General features: G+C 38.8%; 1 long non-coding RNA gene across 1 annotated transcript; it reads right to left on the bottom strand.

Annotated features, from left to right (window-relative positions):
- Nucleotides 1-895: 895 nt before the first annotated feature.
- LOC110204010 (uncharacterized) lies at nt 896-5,588 on the bottom strand. The gene is made up of 4 exons (XR_002323156.2): nt 4,075-5,588; nt 3,827-3,955; nt 2,883-3,041; nt 896-1,414 (listed from the first exon to the last, which is right to left on the bottom strand). It is a non-coding gene; the product is annotated as an uncharacterized LOC110204010 (long non-coding RNA).
- Nucleotides 5,589-15,441: the final 9,853 nt, after the last annotated feature.

Here is a 15,441-nt window from a genome sequence, read left to right on the forward strand (position 1 = left end):
CCAGACCAGCTACCAGGAGTTCAAAAGAGGTATGATGTCACATTTTATGATGTTTCTTTTTAATGGGCATATCACATGTTTTGCTAAATTTCTCAATGGTTGAAGTTCAGCTCTCAGTATTATATAAGATAATCTAAAAAGCATTTACATGACTTTGGAATGAAGTGATGTGTGTTTGCTCTCTAAGGCAATTTAAATAAAATATAATGCGAAACCCTTTTTTCTATACCAATCTTTACCTTATTCTGTGTTGAGAACACATATATGGTCAACTTTTCCAGAACAGATGAAACAGATCTTGTCTCTGTCTTGGGGCAGAGGAGTGCCTAAGTGTTTGGAATATGTTGAGCTTCCTCCCTAACCTAACAAAGCAAAAATTTTAAATGAGCACTGTAGGGCAGGGAGGTAACCAAGTTTGCTTTTAGTTTTGTTATTCTGAAACCAAAGTGAAGAGCAACGATTTGTTATGAATGGTAAAACATTGATTCTTTTAGGTACAGTATAATGCCTTGTTTATCCAAGTAGTATCAGATTTGGATAGTAGAAGCTAATTTTACAGATCACTGAACCCTCACTCTGTCCTTTAAGCACTAGCTTTTTTTATTTTGTTTTAACCACTTTAGATAGAAACCTTGCTAAAATCTATTACACACTTCTCTGCTTTCTAAAGCTGAGTATTCAAAATGTAATTTAACCTTTTCTTGATGAGTAGTAGTCATCATTATGAACATCAATTACTATGCTGTAATATAATGATATTTGCAGACCCACAATCATCCCAGGCTCTTCATTGTCAGCGATACCTTTTTCTTACTGTCATTTGCTTTCCTTCTCCCCTTTTCCCCTCCCCCAACCTCCTTGGCAGCTATAGAAAACTATATAACTAACCTGTTACAATTGTGGGTAAAGTAAGCAGACTCTCTGGTCCCTCTGTCTTTAGGGTTCTCACACCTGTTCTAAAGAGTTGAAGGCCCCAGATGGATGAGATTGTTTTGCCCTAAACTATTTACATTTTAAAGCACCTATCCTGAAAGCCTTAATAAGCATCACTTAACTTTAATTTATAGTTACAATTCCCCAGGTATTCAAAAGGAACTTCCTCACCTTATTATTTAAATAATTGTTGTTGTTGTAAGAATAGTGAGGAATTTTCGTGTACTATTCCATAATCTTTCTTCTACCGATTATCTTACAGTCACACCGTAACTCAATTGATGGCCTTTGGGCCCTTACTTGCTTACAGAGGGAGGGCAGCTTATCTTGTGGTACGATCTTGGCACTTTGTTTGGCTGGTCCACAGGCCACCTCCACACACTGTTAAGTCCTTCACTGGGTCTAGATTCAGAACCTTTGAATTGAGTGAAACCTGGCCCAGTTTGTGGCACAGAGATGACTTTCCAGAGCCCTCTGGTCACTGTAGTAGGATTAAAGCAGAGGGAAACCAGACTCTTCAATTGACCTAATATTAGAATATAGCACATTTGTCAGAAATAAGAATTCAAGTGAATGTTGCATTATCTTGAATTTCACGATGAAAAGTGTAACTTAGGCCTCTCATCATATGAATTTGGACATTCTGTGCGTGTGAATTTGTTTCTATATTTTATCCATTTTGACCCAGTGTAGGATTCTTTAGTTGAAAGCCAATGCTTTTTTGAATTTAGCATTTCCTTCAGCCATTTCAAAAATGATATGAAGTTATATAAGTCCACATATCAACAAACTGAGAGGTTTACCCCAGTGTAGCTTGTGATCGATTATGTTAAATAAAATGTTTAAGTTAACTTGTGATTTGTCTTGCAGATCTTTCCTTTTTCATTGATTTGAAAAAGAAAAAAAATATTAAACCTAAACTGAACAGGTTCTCTTGTAGAATTTTTGCAGAAAAGAAGACTAGCATATGGGATCTAATAGGAAATTGGGTTTCAGGTACTGTGGTTAGATAATGGGATATTGCTCTAGTGTTTCTAAATAACTTTGTAATTGGAAATGCCATTACATCTGTCTGCTGTGAATCCATATGTATACAAGATAAATTATTTACATATGTCTATCTTGTGTTCTTTGTTCCAAATCCAGGCAACAAAGAAAGTGAAGACAGCAAAAATGATGGTCATCTTAAAATAGTAAAATATAATTTTAAGGCATATAATTTTAAGTGAATATAATAAAATAGTTTGATTGTCACAAAATTTCAAGTTATTTTGTAAATGGGGCAGTGAATGACAATGTTCAAGGCAATGAACATTCGTTTTTTGTTTGGGGTTTTCTTTTTAGCAAATGTAAACTTCTTTTCATTAAATGTTTTTCTTCATAACCTAAAAACTTTTTGTGTGAATTCACTGAATTTACTTACTCATGGTTTTGTGGTAAATAAATTATACACAGAATGTATACACATGCATTTTTATGGCAGTCCCAATGTTTCTCCACCCCTTGCAATGATTATTTTATGAAACATAATCTATCTTATCTTGTTTCATTTGTTTTCTCTCTAACACAACGGCAAAAACTGTTGGGGGGGAAGTTGTTTTTTTTTTCCAAACACTGGCTTTTTCAGATTTCACTGTAGTAAGTTTTGTTTAGACAGTGTCCAATTTTGAAAATTCTAGAATGTCGACAACACGTGGGCCTGCCATTTGAAACTCAGAGATTCGACCTTGTTCCAACTCTTTTAAGGCCTAACTTGGCTCATTTGGCTGTTGGATATTTGAAGGCTTAATGTAGCAGTATTCATAAGCAAAAACTGCTTTGGGAGGGGAGAAGGGGAGGAGTTTCCATTTTCACAGAAGCCAGCCTTGGGCAAGATTCTTATGATTATAGAGGATTGTATGGGATATGAAATTAAAGGCTTGAATAGAAAAAAGGTAGATTACTGGTACCTTGAGCCATCCCAAAGACTGTAGCAGGGTTCTTGTGGATGTTGACTGACTGACTGCATCTTTCCAGTGAAAGGCGGGAGGAATAATGGCTTCTTACCCTGGAATCAGAATGCTCAATCCTTCATTTTATCATAGAAGTGTATCTTCTTCTCATCATGCCTTTTGGAACCACAGAGTAACAGAAGAACCCAGGTTTATCTTGAGCGTATTATTGAGCGTACGTAACTAAAGCCAGTCAATCAACTTGTGCCAGGGATTGCTTAGCCCTGGGAACTTAAAATTTGGAGGCCAAAGTCTGGCCCTGCCTACAAGGAGCTCCCAGTCTAAATGACTGGAATTTAGTTGAAGCCTAGGAGGCCAGTAGTGAGAGAGAACATTCCAGGTATGTGGGGGGTAGAGGGGAGGAGACAGCAGGTACCCAGAGCTGAGATGGGCATTCAGAGAGGAAGGAAGGGTGTCCCCAAACCCCAGAAGAGAGTGATCTCTGTAGCGTCAACAGCTCCTGAGAGGTCAAGGAGAATGAGGCTTGTGAAAGGCCCAGTTATTCCCCTATCTCTGCATACCTACAGAAATATCTTGTCTCTCAAATCGTCTACTTTTCCCCTCCTATGACATTCACAGATGCCTCATCCCTTCCCACATCATTTAAGCAGTGGTCCCAAGATCTATGTTCTAGGGCACTGCCGTATAGGGCGTTTGGGATACAAGGAATAATCCCAATATTTGAGGAGCTTACATGCTAATGGGGGATACGGGTGTGTAAAACTGCACATAGCGTAAATATAAAACTGATGATCCCATGGAAATGCATTCAAGGTCGTTTTAGAGGAATGGTACCAGCAGCTGGGGACTATCAGGAAAGGCTTCATGCCAAGATGGGAGGAATGAGGATAAGGGAGGTGGTGGGCAGTAAGCAGCAAGGCACACTTGTTTGGCTGACTTACCACGTGCTGGAGGGTCAGTAATGGCCAATGAGGTGGTGAAGGGTTTTAAAGCCTTAAAGAGTTTGTCTGTAACCCTAGATGTTAATAGGTGACCACTGTAGTAGGGGACGTAAAGGAGTCACATCAGGTCTGTGCATAAGAAAAAATACTTTTGGAGAAATTTATACAATGACAACACAGGAAACCACTTGAAAAGTCTTTATAACCAGTGATAAACTGAGAGAACACAGGTAAAACTGGCCACTCACCTGACAGATGATGAACTTATGGGGTGCTAGAGGGCACCATAGTGCACAGTGCAGGGCTTGGAGTCAGGAAAACTCCCCTTCCTGAGGTCCAAATCTGGCCTGAGACACTAGCTGTGTGACCCTGGGCACTTAAAGTCACTTAACCCTGTTTGCCTCAGTTTCCTCATCTGTAAAATGGACATAAGAATGAAAGTCACCCTCAGGAAGAAGATCAAATGAAATCATATTGTGAGGTTCTTGGCACAGTGTCTGGCACATAGAAGGCTCTGGATAAATGCTTATTTTCTTCTTTCTTTCTGGTAACTCTTTCAAAAACAGCAAACAGAACTAGTCCGGGAGATATTTTGCTCTATTATGTTGGTTCCCTAGATCTCCTCACTGATCATAAGTAGTGATGACAACAGTAAAAACTGTTTCCTTTCATAGAGTATTTTGAAAGCATTGCACTTTTCAAAGTGGTTTTGCATTTATTATGTTATTAGACCATTAGAGCAATGCTGTGAAGAAGGTAGTTCGAGTATTCTTATTCCCTTTTTACAGATTAGGAAAAGTGTGATACAAAGAACTAAGTAATTTGTTTAAGGCAGAAAAGACAGATCCTGGACTCAAGACTCCTGGCTCCCAGCCCAGTGAATTTTGCTACTTACTTTGCTCTGGGTCTCTGAGTCTTCATCCCTAAAATTAGAGGATTAGATTAGATGTTCTCTAAGATCTTTTCCAGCTCTAAAAATGAAGACTCTACGAATGCTTTATGGAAAGACCATGGTCTTGTAGCCTCAAAGAAGAGACTATGACCATATTTATATAGAGAAGAAAAGATAGCCTTCTTCTTTAACCTTAAAATTAGCAGTAGAATGACTGTGAAATCACTCGCTTTGAAATTCAGGGATTTCAAGTATTTATTGGCATGTTTAGGACACTTATGAAGCTATTAAGAACTTGGAAAATGAAGACATTTTTCTCTTAGAGCAACAGAAAGATGGGCAGAAGAGCTGGGAAGAATGTCCACCTGATTTGCTTCACAAGGAAGAGCAAACGACTACAAGAGACCAATCCCCATTCACCCGGAACTTGCAAACTAAAAGTTCCCAGCCCCAGTACTAGAGTTTCATCAATCAACTTACTAGCTTTCTGAGCAACACCCTTAACACCATACCAAACACAGAGGAAGCTGTGATGGAAAGGATACAAGAAATCAGTACTAATGATTTGGATAGATGTGAGTATGTTGGCAGAAAAGTTGTCACTTAAGAATTGTCTGCTCATATGGTTTACATTCCTAATATAGAAAATGCTTGTGCCTCATTTCAAATTAAAAATCCGTTTCCATTGTTGAGATTTTGCAATAGTAAGGCAAGAGAAGGTGTAAAAAGTCTATGAAGTTAATTGTTCCATTTCTCATAGCAAAATATTTCCAGTTGTTAAAATCCAATAATGCTGCTTATATCACTTCAGAAGGAGATCTCCCAAACTCACTTGGAAGTATATCTAGTGAATATGTGATGGTTGTCAAACTCTTTCCCCCCCAGAACTGATATAAAACCAAAAAGGTATCAATAAGGCTCATTTAAAAAGCGCAATCACTTGTTCAATTTCTGCAGAACAGTTTAACAACAGCCTCATATAGAAAATTCATAATCCTGAAATCAGTGTAGTGAAAACTGTCTCTTCATCTCTTTGTCGACCTCCAGTTCACACAAATATTGATGTTTATCTTGGATTGAATATGTTTTGCAGAGGCCTTCCATAGAAGTCTTGTTTTTGCCTAGTAGTCTAGCTTTTTCTCGTTGGGCAAGTTTCTCTAGTGTCCTGAAAATTTAGTAGACTGTTACATTATTAAGTTTAAGCGGAAGTGTTTAATTTTCATATATGAGCCTCCCTTCTCTCCTCTCCATTTCAGCTGATGATATACACTGCAGATTTCCTGGGGGAAAAGTTCCCAGCATAATGAAATCCATATTTTGACTATAATACTTGGATTCACATGTTTGCTTGGAAAGGAAAGAGCAAACATGGGATATAGGGACAAATCTCACTTTTGTAGTTTCCTTGCAGAAAACTGATGTCCTTCAGTAAGAGATCCAGTTGCTAACTCATCAGGTGGAGCAGCTGCATCAGCTTTATCAAGAGGCTGTGTGTGACTCATCCCAACTGAAGAAAATCTTCTGGAGCAGAAGAAGTCCACGAAGCTTTCAGAAGGGAAAATTACCATTGATGACTTCTTTCAAGGGAGATGGGATTTAGACAAGTAGAAAGCAAGGCTCCAATTAAGTATATGGCAAAGAAAAATTAAGATTTTAAAATTATAGCAATGGCCTCAATTTTAACCAATGTGCAATCTAAGAATGATTATCCAATGGGGAGAATCCAGATGTAATAACAACTAGATGGTTGAAGTATTTTTAAGCTGAGAGCATTACTGGTGAAGCGATGCTTGGCCAATGAGAGCCCATCACTAGGAGCAATGCACATACACTCTGGCTGATGTGTTTTCCTTCACGGATGTTTGGTGAGCCAGTTTCTGGGCATGCTCTGAAGAGGAAAGTAATGGCCAGTATTACTATTTTACTCTCGATGACTATTATCATTAATATTATTACTATAATCCCTATTACTCTCTAATACTTTATTACTCTTGTTATGAGAGGCCAAGCACACTGCACATGGTCCCTAAGGACTGGGCTCCCATTGGCCAGTCACATTACACTGGTACTGTTCTCCATGAGCTCAGAATCCAACTGGGAACACAGCATGCATATAACTAACATGGAGCCACTTTCAACAAAATAAAAAAAGGTACAGATCACCTACTTTACATGTTGTTGTTCATGTCGTTCATGACAGGCAGCACTCAGGAGGAGATCTACATCTGGTACCTAGCTCCATCCACTGGTTTTTGGGTGACCTTGAATAAACAGCTTCAACTCTTAGGGTTTGGTTAGTCATCTATACAGTGAGGATGGTAAGACCTAACCACTGGGATCGTAGTGAGGCTCAAACGAGTCAATGGATCTTAAATGCTTTGTGAACCTCTGAGTGCCAGAACGTATTAAATATCATCATTTTATAATAGGTTAACTCTTCATGCAAAATAAGCAGCCATACTTATCATTGGCTCCAGGACAATATTTTAATCTTGAATATCATTCCAAAGCAGAATGAGTCATGAGTTGTGTAGATGAAAGTTGCAAGCAGAAGAACCCAATGGAAATATTCAAAGGCAGACTTTTAATAATTGTCTTGCATTCCCTTACTGTTTCTGGAAAGCAGAATCGGTCTGCTTTTCAATTAGGCCAATTCTGGGAATTAGTCTGAAGGCAATTTTATTTCCCAAATGGTCTTCAAATACTTTACATTTAGGAAAGCTGCCACCGGTTGTGACAAGAGCTGTAATGATGAGTTTTTGCTGTGAGAGAAGTATTGCAAAAGCACCCTGAGATATTACTGGAGAGGTTGCCATGAGATTAAGGAGTGAACAAGGAAAAGCTCAGGGGGAAGGGCGCCTGCATTTGGTGAAAGATGAATAGTTAGGACCTGAGTTCAAATCCAGCCTCTGACCAAACACTTGACACTTACTAGCTGTGTGACCCTGGGCAAGTCACTTAATCCCAATTGCCTAAAAACAAAAAAAGATGAACAGTTAATTAATTATGCTGGCTAATTGAGTGCTACACTCAGGTGTTTCCATGCTTCTGAAGGATTGGAAGGGCTTAATAGGAGAGAGGTAGGAATAAGCATTTATTAAGCACCTACCATGTGCTAAGCATTGTACTAAGCACTGTTTCCAAATATTATCTAATCTGGTTTTTACATTTTGCAGTTGAGGAAACTCAGGCAAACATAGGTTACAGTGACTTACCCAGAATCCCTCGGTAAGTGTCTGACCTAGATTTGAACTGAGGTCTTCCTGACTTCAGGCCCAGTGCTCTATCCCCTGGGCCACCAGCTGCCTCCAAATGTAATGGCCATAAAATGGTGGTACATGGGATAAAACCCTGATCACCTCACAGTCATCTTGGCTCTTTCTCAGGCTGTGGCAACAGTGTGGAATAGGCCAGCAGAAACTGTACAGGCAGGGAAGGGCTGTTGTCAGTGTGTGTGTGGGCATTGCCCGGCAAGGTTGCTTTATTGTCTGCCACTCAAAGAACAGGTTCCCAAGAAACAAAAAATCCCAAATCTGAATGGCAGCTCCAGTTTCTTATACTTCTTCTAGTCTCTCTCCTTTACCCCACAATGGCAAGTGAAGGGATTTTCTTAAGCATCATTTAGTCCCTCACGGTCACTGAAAGAATTCTATAACTGATCTTCATTGACTAAGATTTGCTTACTTTTCCCCTGGGCTATGGGCAGCTAGGTGGCAGAAGGACAGAGTGCTGGGCCTTGAATCAGGAAGATATGATCAGAAAGATCAGCTTCAGGTACTAGCTGTGTCACCCTGGGCAAATCACTTACTCCTGTTTGCCTCAGTTTCTTCATCTGTAAAATGAGTTGCAGAAGGAAATGACAAACCGCTCTAGTGCCTTTGCCACGAAATCCCCAAATGGGGTCCTGAAGAATTAGAAACGACCGAACAACAGTCAAAGTATCTCTTTATTGTTATTTTAAAAATATCAGCTAAACTAATGTTCTTTTCCTCTGCTAGATTCCAAACCCAGTTGTAAGTTGATATAAATTCAGGGGAATAGTGAATAAAACCTCATTAAAAATGACTCCTTTTACTGGTAGGTGCATTGGGTAATTGATAGAGAATAAGCAGGAATTGGGGGGGGTGAGTAATTGAGACAGATTGCATTGTTAGCTATTTCCTATGCTCTGTAAATGAGAGCTTGAAATCAGTATCCCATTTAAGCTATATCTAATGGGGACTTTTGAAGAGAGAAGCAGTGTAGGAAAGATAAATGAGAAAGCATGATTCAGACTGCTGTGTTCAGACCTCCTGAAGGTGGTGCATGTAACAGTCCCTAGATGGTCTCAGAAATAGGACAGTTAAGCTGAAATAATAATAACTACTTCATATAGTACTTCAAGACTCGGAAAGCCCTTTTTTATATACATATATGTATATATACATATGTGTGTGTGTGTATACACACACACACATATATGTATGTTAAGTTATTCGGTCCTCACAACACCCTTTGAGGTAGGTGCTATTATTAACCCCATTTTACAGCTGTGGAAACTGAATCACAGAGATTCTAAGGAACTTGCCCAGGGTCCCACAACTTGTGTCCGAGGCAGAACTGCAATTCAAACCTTCCTGACAGGAAAACCTTGTTTTGGTATATCTTTACTTTTTTCCCTTCCTTTAAACCAAGGTCTTAATCTTGGGTCCCTTGTCCCCAAGGATTGATTTCAATGGACCTCTGAACTTGAAAGAGGAAAAATTATATCTTTATTTTTATTAACCTCTAACTGAAGTTTGTCATTTCTTTGTATAAGCCACAACAACCCACAGTAGTATTAGTATTACCTGTGACTTTGTCTCCAATTGTAAGGTCTGGAATTCCTTTTGCTGGGGAACCCTGTAGCACCCCATAATCATGGATTGGTTTTTTTATGCCAAATGAAGAGGTCAAGCATCTCCAGATTGATTGTTGGTAATAGTTTAAGCATCATTGTGAACACTTACAAACAAGGGCAATCTTCAGTCTGGGGTTGCAGCCCCGCAGATCAGTTGATTCCCACTAACAGACCCAAAAATCTCTGTGGTAATTAGAGAAAACAGATGAAGAGAGGAGGAACTGAGAGTGTCTCACTGGCTGGCATATATTTTCAGTGTTTTCCTTAGTAATAAGCTTGGGAGTTAAGCCAATGTTATGCCCTGAAATAAATGTATTTCTCGATCATATATGGGTCATGATATTCTTGTCATGACTTTCATATGTCATAGTGTCTTAAGTTTTGACTCGGTGTCTAAAATATAATTTTTTATCTTAAGTTACAATTGGTAAAGAGATCACCACGTTTGGGATTCTACCTTTCACAGGATTTAAGTTTTTATGGCTTTTTGCTTATTGCTATTTCCCAAAAGGAACCCTATAATCCACCCCTGAAAAGGCACCCATACATTCTTTCTGAATATTTTTCACAATGTCTTTGGGGCAGCTGTATACTAGGGTGCTTTAGGGCCTTTTTAGTACAGTCAGAATGATCTCATTTGTAAGCATAAACCACATAAGCAATACAAGCACAGATAGGAAAACACCATGACCAATAAGAAAATGATCACAATTATTAAAGTTTTCTTCCCTCCCACCCCTGGGGAGGTGAAGGAAGAACCAGTGGCATTTGGAGATCAATGGTTGAGCTGACTATCTGAACTGAACTGAATACAGGTGGGTAGAGTTTCTGAACAACATGGCATGGGCAGGTTTACAACAAATTGGGGCATGACACAGGATAGAATCAATTACAGAAGGACATCAGAACAACTGGATCTTCTGTTTTCCCCCTTTCTGTCAAGGGGAAACTTGCACAATGATGAGCATCACCTGATCTTAAGTAAAATTCTTTGTCTGGTTCCAAGTTTCTTGTAGACACTCCTTAGATGTTCCTGCTAAAATGTTTCACAGAACAGATCTCAGTACAAGTTTAATACCGCCTGACACATGTTGTAGCTAGATCATGTTGTGAAAACCAGCTCAAACCTTCGAGTTCTGATCTTAACCATAGAGTCACATCAGTGTAGGAACCCAGAGTTTGCTTGAAGCTTCAGAAAATTCAGGTTTTTACATGGCATGTTAGAATGATTTACATATGATATACAAGATTGTCTGACCTTGTCACTTTCTCAAGTTTCCACTCTGATTCCAATTCCTTTAGGAGGATCAGATGCTATTGAGGATTCAGTCCTATACGTGAAAATATAAGTAAGAACACTCTTGCAGGTAGAAGCTTTCCACCCTTCAGTTCAATAGTTACATTAATTAATTTACTTATAATAGGCTTACTTTACTCCAATTATAAGAAAAGATTTGGGAGGATTCACAAGTAATCAATTCCACAATAGTGCATATCAATAAGTCGTTAGTAATGATATATGTTTGTACGACAGGACACATAGGACAAACAGGTGTTTTTTCCACAGTAGTAATAAACTGAAATGAAATTGCCTTTTTGATTAATGCAACACAAATTATTTCCTAAGTTACTTCCCCCTAAGAAAACTCATTGCACTGAAATTCTCTTCTCAAAAGAAAACTGAAGATGTTTCTGATTTAGTTTCAGTCATTCATAGAATAACAGCTAGGTGCTTCAGTCAGTCGTACCAATACCCAATTATTCTGGTATCATTTGGAAATATTTAAGGACTTTGTTTTATCTTTGCCTAATTATTCCGATATTCTTCTGAAAGGATGAGCTATTTCAGGGACTTAATTTGTCATAATCTCTGTAGGCATTAGCTGATTGATGGCAATCCTGGGGTGCTAATTTACTTACTTGTTTGGGACATGGAAATGCTACACATTCAGATGGAAAACAGCAAGATCTCACATAATTGCATTGTGCTCATATCTTCTACTGACCACTTGCTCTGATTTTAGAAATTTGGTATAAAAGGAAAACAACAACGACAACAGCAGGGCATGATTATACCAGATTCAAACTGTCCTTCAGGCTGAGGCACATATATGACATGATCAAGCATCCTGATATATGTTTGATTTCCGGAAAGACTCACAGTTTGCAAAGAACCACGCAGTTCCAATTCCAGGTCATAGCCAGACTCAGGAATGGCCAGGAGGGAAATACTCCTTCTCAAAGGAACACAATGGGGAAACTAAGCAGGAAGATCCCAACTTATGCTGAGGCCAAGGTTTCCTCTTGGCTTTCCCTTTTTCCTCCATCTGTAACAGTCCAGGATCACAGTCCCTCTGGGTGGCTTGCGGCAAACCACAACGTGTAAGTAGTCTGAGCTGCCTGAATGGGGACCCAGCTGGCCAATTTCAGTTGGGCAAATCAGTTTCTCCCTTCCCCAGGCTTCTCCTTTCTTCTCCTCTCCTTTTTTTCTCCTCTCCTCTCTTATCTTCCTCTCTTTCTCCACCACTCCTGCTCCTTTCCTCTCCTTTCCTCCCCTCCCATCTCTTCCTTCTCCTCTGTTCTCATGGGGTATCAAGCCCAAACATGAGAATGTTCTGCCCAAAGGAAGGTAAATTTTGATGACTGAAACCTAACTTGTTAACTTAGGTTTAATTGGATAGATTTCATTTTCAGAGACCATGCCTTAAACCCAATTCACTCTGGATCTCATTGATTGGACAACAATAGGGCCCAGCCCCAGCACCACTTCATGGTTATATTTTGGGCCCTCCTGGCTCAGAATGAATGTCAATAATAGGTGTTTCTCTTTTGGCCAGCAATTCTGAAAGTTTTCCCCTTTCAGTTTGATTTTTTTTTTTTATTAAAGGGGCTGTCTCTTGATTCACTTCTTAAATAGGCCTATTCACTGAATGGGTGTTGCCTAACTCAAAGTGAGAACTCAGAAAGACCTTAATTTGGAAAGGCCAAGGTCTCCCCCTGCATCCTGGGCAACCTCAGTCCTCCTGATTTATATATGGCCACTGGACCTAGGTGGCTCTGGAGGAGAAAATGAGGCAGGTGACTTTGCACAGCTCTCCCTCTCTGAAATCCAATTCAATTGCAAGTCATGACATCATCTCCCTGATGCCATGGTTCATTTGAGAAGGACAGAGAAACCCAAACCTTAGGGCATTACTTTCAAATGGTGGATTTCTGACTCAATGATTCATCAGACATCTATACATAAATTCAAAGCTGAAACCTAAAAATGAAATCTCTTGCTGTTCTGAGAGCTTTTACCTGAAATGGTAAGTTCCCCTAATCACGGCTTAGGGCGAGATACAATTATTTTTTACTCTCATGGAGTTGCAATAAGCAATACAAATTTACCAGGCCTCACATACACAAGAGATTTGGCTTAACATCTTTCATTGGTTTTTCTTTCTTTCTCAAATTTAAAATTTTCCTGGTGTGAGGGTCAATTGTTAGAACTCATTTCTACATGATACATAAACTTGCAAATTCTGAGCAAACAAGCTCTTTTCCCAGGACTGCTGGCCTTGCCCACACAGATGGTTTCCAGGGACCTGGCAAATTTACAAAATAAGGGGAAGCAACAAGGACCCCAGAGAAGTTGCTGATCCAGAGACCCCTGCCTGTCCTACCCATGCTGTTCTTCCTCTGTACTGATGTCAAGCACATATTCTCTCGGTGGCAAGTCCTCTATTTTCAGTCTTAATTTAGTTTGTTTTGCCCTGACTGAATTTCTCCCATATCTTTCTATGGCTACCCACTTGACAGGATGTCTTTCTGGGTTCCGATGTAGCACTGTGCATTCTGCACTGGTGTCTACCAGAGTGGATAGGGTTTATTTATTTTTAGGACCCCAGTGTACAGTACCTCACTTGTGGCCTCCATTGACCCCCTATATCCCTATATCAGAGGCAACCTTGGCCATCTTCCTAAGAGAGGAGAGTTTGGGGTATCTACCCCACTTACCCTTAGAGCTACTGTGGACTGTGCTCTTTGACACCCACCCCTCAATTTAGAATAGACTAACCCTACTGCATGTCCTCATACCTCATGGAGGGCTGCTCTGAATTGACATAACCAATATGGATAAGACTTTCCCCTCATCCCCTCCTTTTGACACATAGTAATCAAGATCCTTAGTGGGTAAGTCAATTGAGTATCCCTTGCAACATACTCTGCAATTAATAAATAATTGACTTGAAACCACTGCAAATTTCCTGGCCATTGAACCTCATGATATCATTATCAGCAATCATTTTTTTAAAATGTCAATATTCTACTGGTATAGCAGTGAGGTCATCACTCCACCATCATCTGGTGGAAATGTCAACCTTCTACTGGCATAGCAGTGCAGCCGTTTAATAAGATAGGATTCTTCAACCAGTTGGTGCTGGATTTGCATTTTTCTACTTTACTATATAGGGTAGAAACATTGGTCTTCATCTTCTAAATAAAGTGCAGTATATCATATACTTCTACTTGCAAGTCTTCGTGTAATTTGTGAGACTGCTTTGGAAAAAGGTAAGAGACATATAGCCATCAAAATAACAGCTGTGTGATCTGATCTCCCAGCAGCTTCCAGGTTCATAGTTCTAATACTAAGTCATACATACATACATACATACATACATACGTACATACATATATGTATATGTATACACACACACACACACAGAGACACATACACAAATATGTATATACACACATAGTGAATCATCTTTTGAATCCAGATCCTTAGTGTTTTATTCTATTCAGTATCCCTAGCCACACACTAGGCAATTAATATATGTATTTGTTAAATTGAATTGAATTGAAATCACTGCAAGTTTCTGACTGTTGATCCTTGTGGTATCAGCACTCAACAACCATTTCTTTAAAATGTCAACATTCTACTGGCAGAGCAGTGATGTCATCACTCAGCAACCACTTCTTTGAAATGTTAACATTCTACTGGCATAGCAGTGCAGCCATTTAATAAGACAGGATCTTTCTGTGGATTGGTCTTAGACTTTCATTTTTCTTTTGAAGTGATTTACTAAAAACTTTGATGTTCTTAGTTTTCTAGATAAAGAATAGTAAATCATATATATATTTCTACTTACAAGTCACTATATCATTTGTAAAACTACTTTGGAAAAAGGTAAGAGAGATATTGGCATCAATATCAGAGCTGGGTGGTCTGATCTCCAAGTAGCTTCATGTTTTATAACTCTTATAGTATGTGTATAATATATATATACATACAAATATATGTATGTACACACGTATGTGCACATGTATAAGAATATATAATATAAATATGCACGTATTTATATATGTATACGTATATATGCATTTCCATATGTTTCCATATGTGTATATATGTATACATACACACTCACATACATACATACTTACATCATACTGATAGCTCTCAATTTCCCCTTCCCTCTCTCTCTCTATGTATATACATATGTATATATATAATGCATATCCCTGCTTAATTGTAGCCTTCTGCGGTGAGGGAAGGTGAGGAAGGGGGAAAAAAGAACAATGTAAAAAGTGCACAACAGTGTAGAAAATGTATAAGGAAGCAAAGATGGACAGATCTAAACACAATGAGTAGTATTTAGTATATATGCTTTCTTCAAATGGAAATTTATTGATGTATATTTTCAATCCTCTCTCACATACTGCTGTGCACAAGACAATGCTTTTTTCCTCTTATTTTGTATTATTTTAGTTTTAGTACTTAAAGGGTTTTTTTGTTTTTTCTTGTCTTGTTTTTAAGTTTAATTATAAAAAATGGAAAATGAAAATAAACAGTCACAC

Source organism: Phascolarctos cinereus, unplaced genomic scaffold (assembly GCF_003287225.1).
Source record: "Phascolarctos cinereus isolate Bilbo 61053 unplaced genomic scaffold, phaCin_HiC Scaffold_49;HRSCAF=574, whole genome shotgun sequence".
NCBI classification, from domain to species: Eukaryota; Metazoa; Chordata; class Mammalia; order Diprotodontia; family Phascolarctidae; genus Phascolarctos; species Phascolarctos cinereus.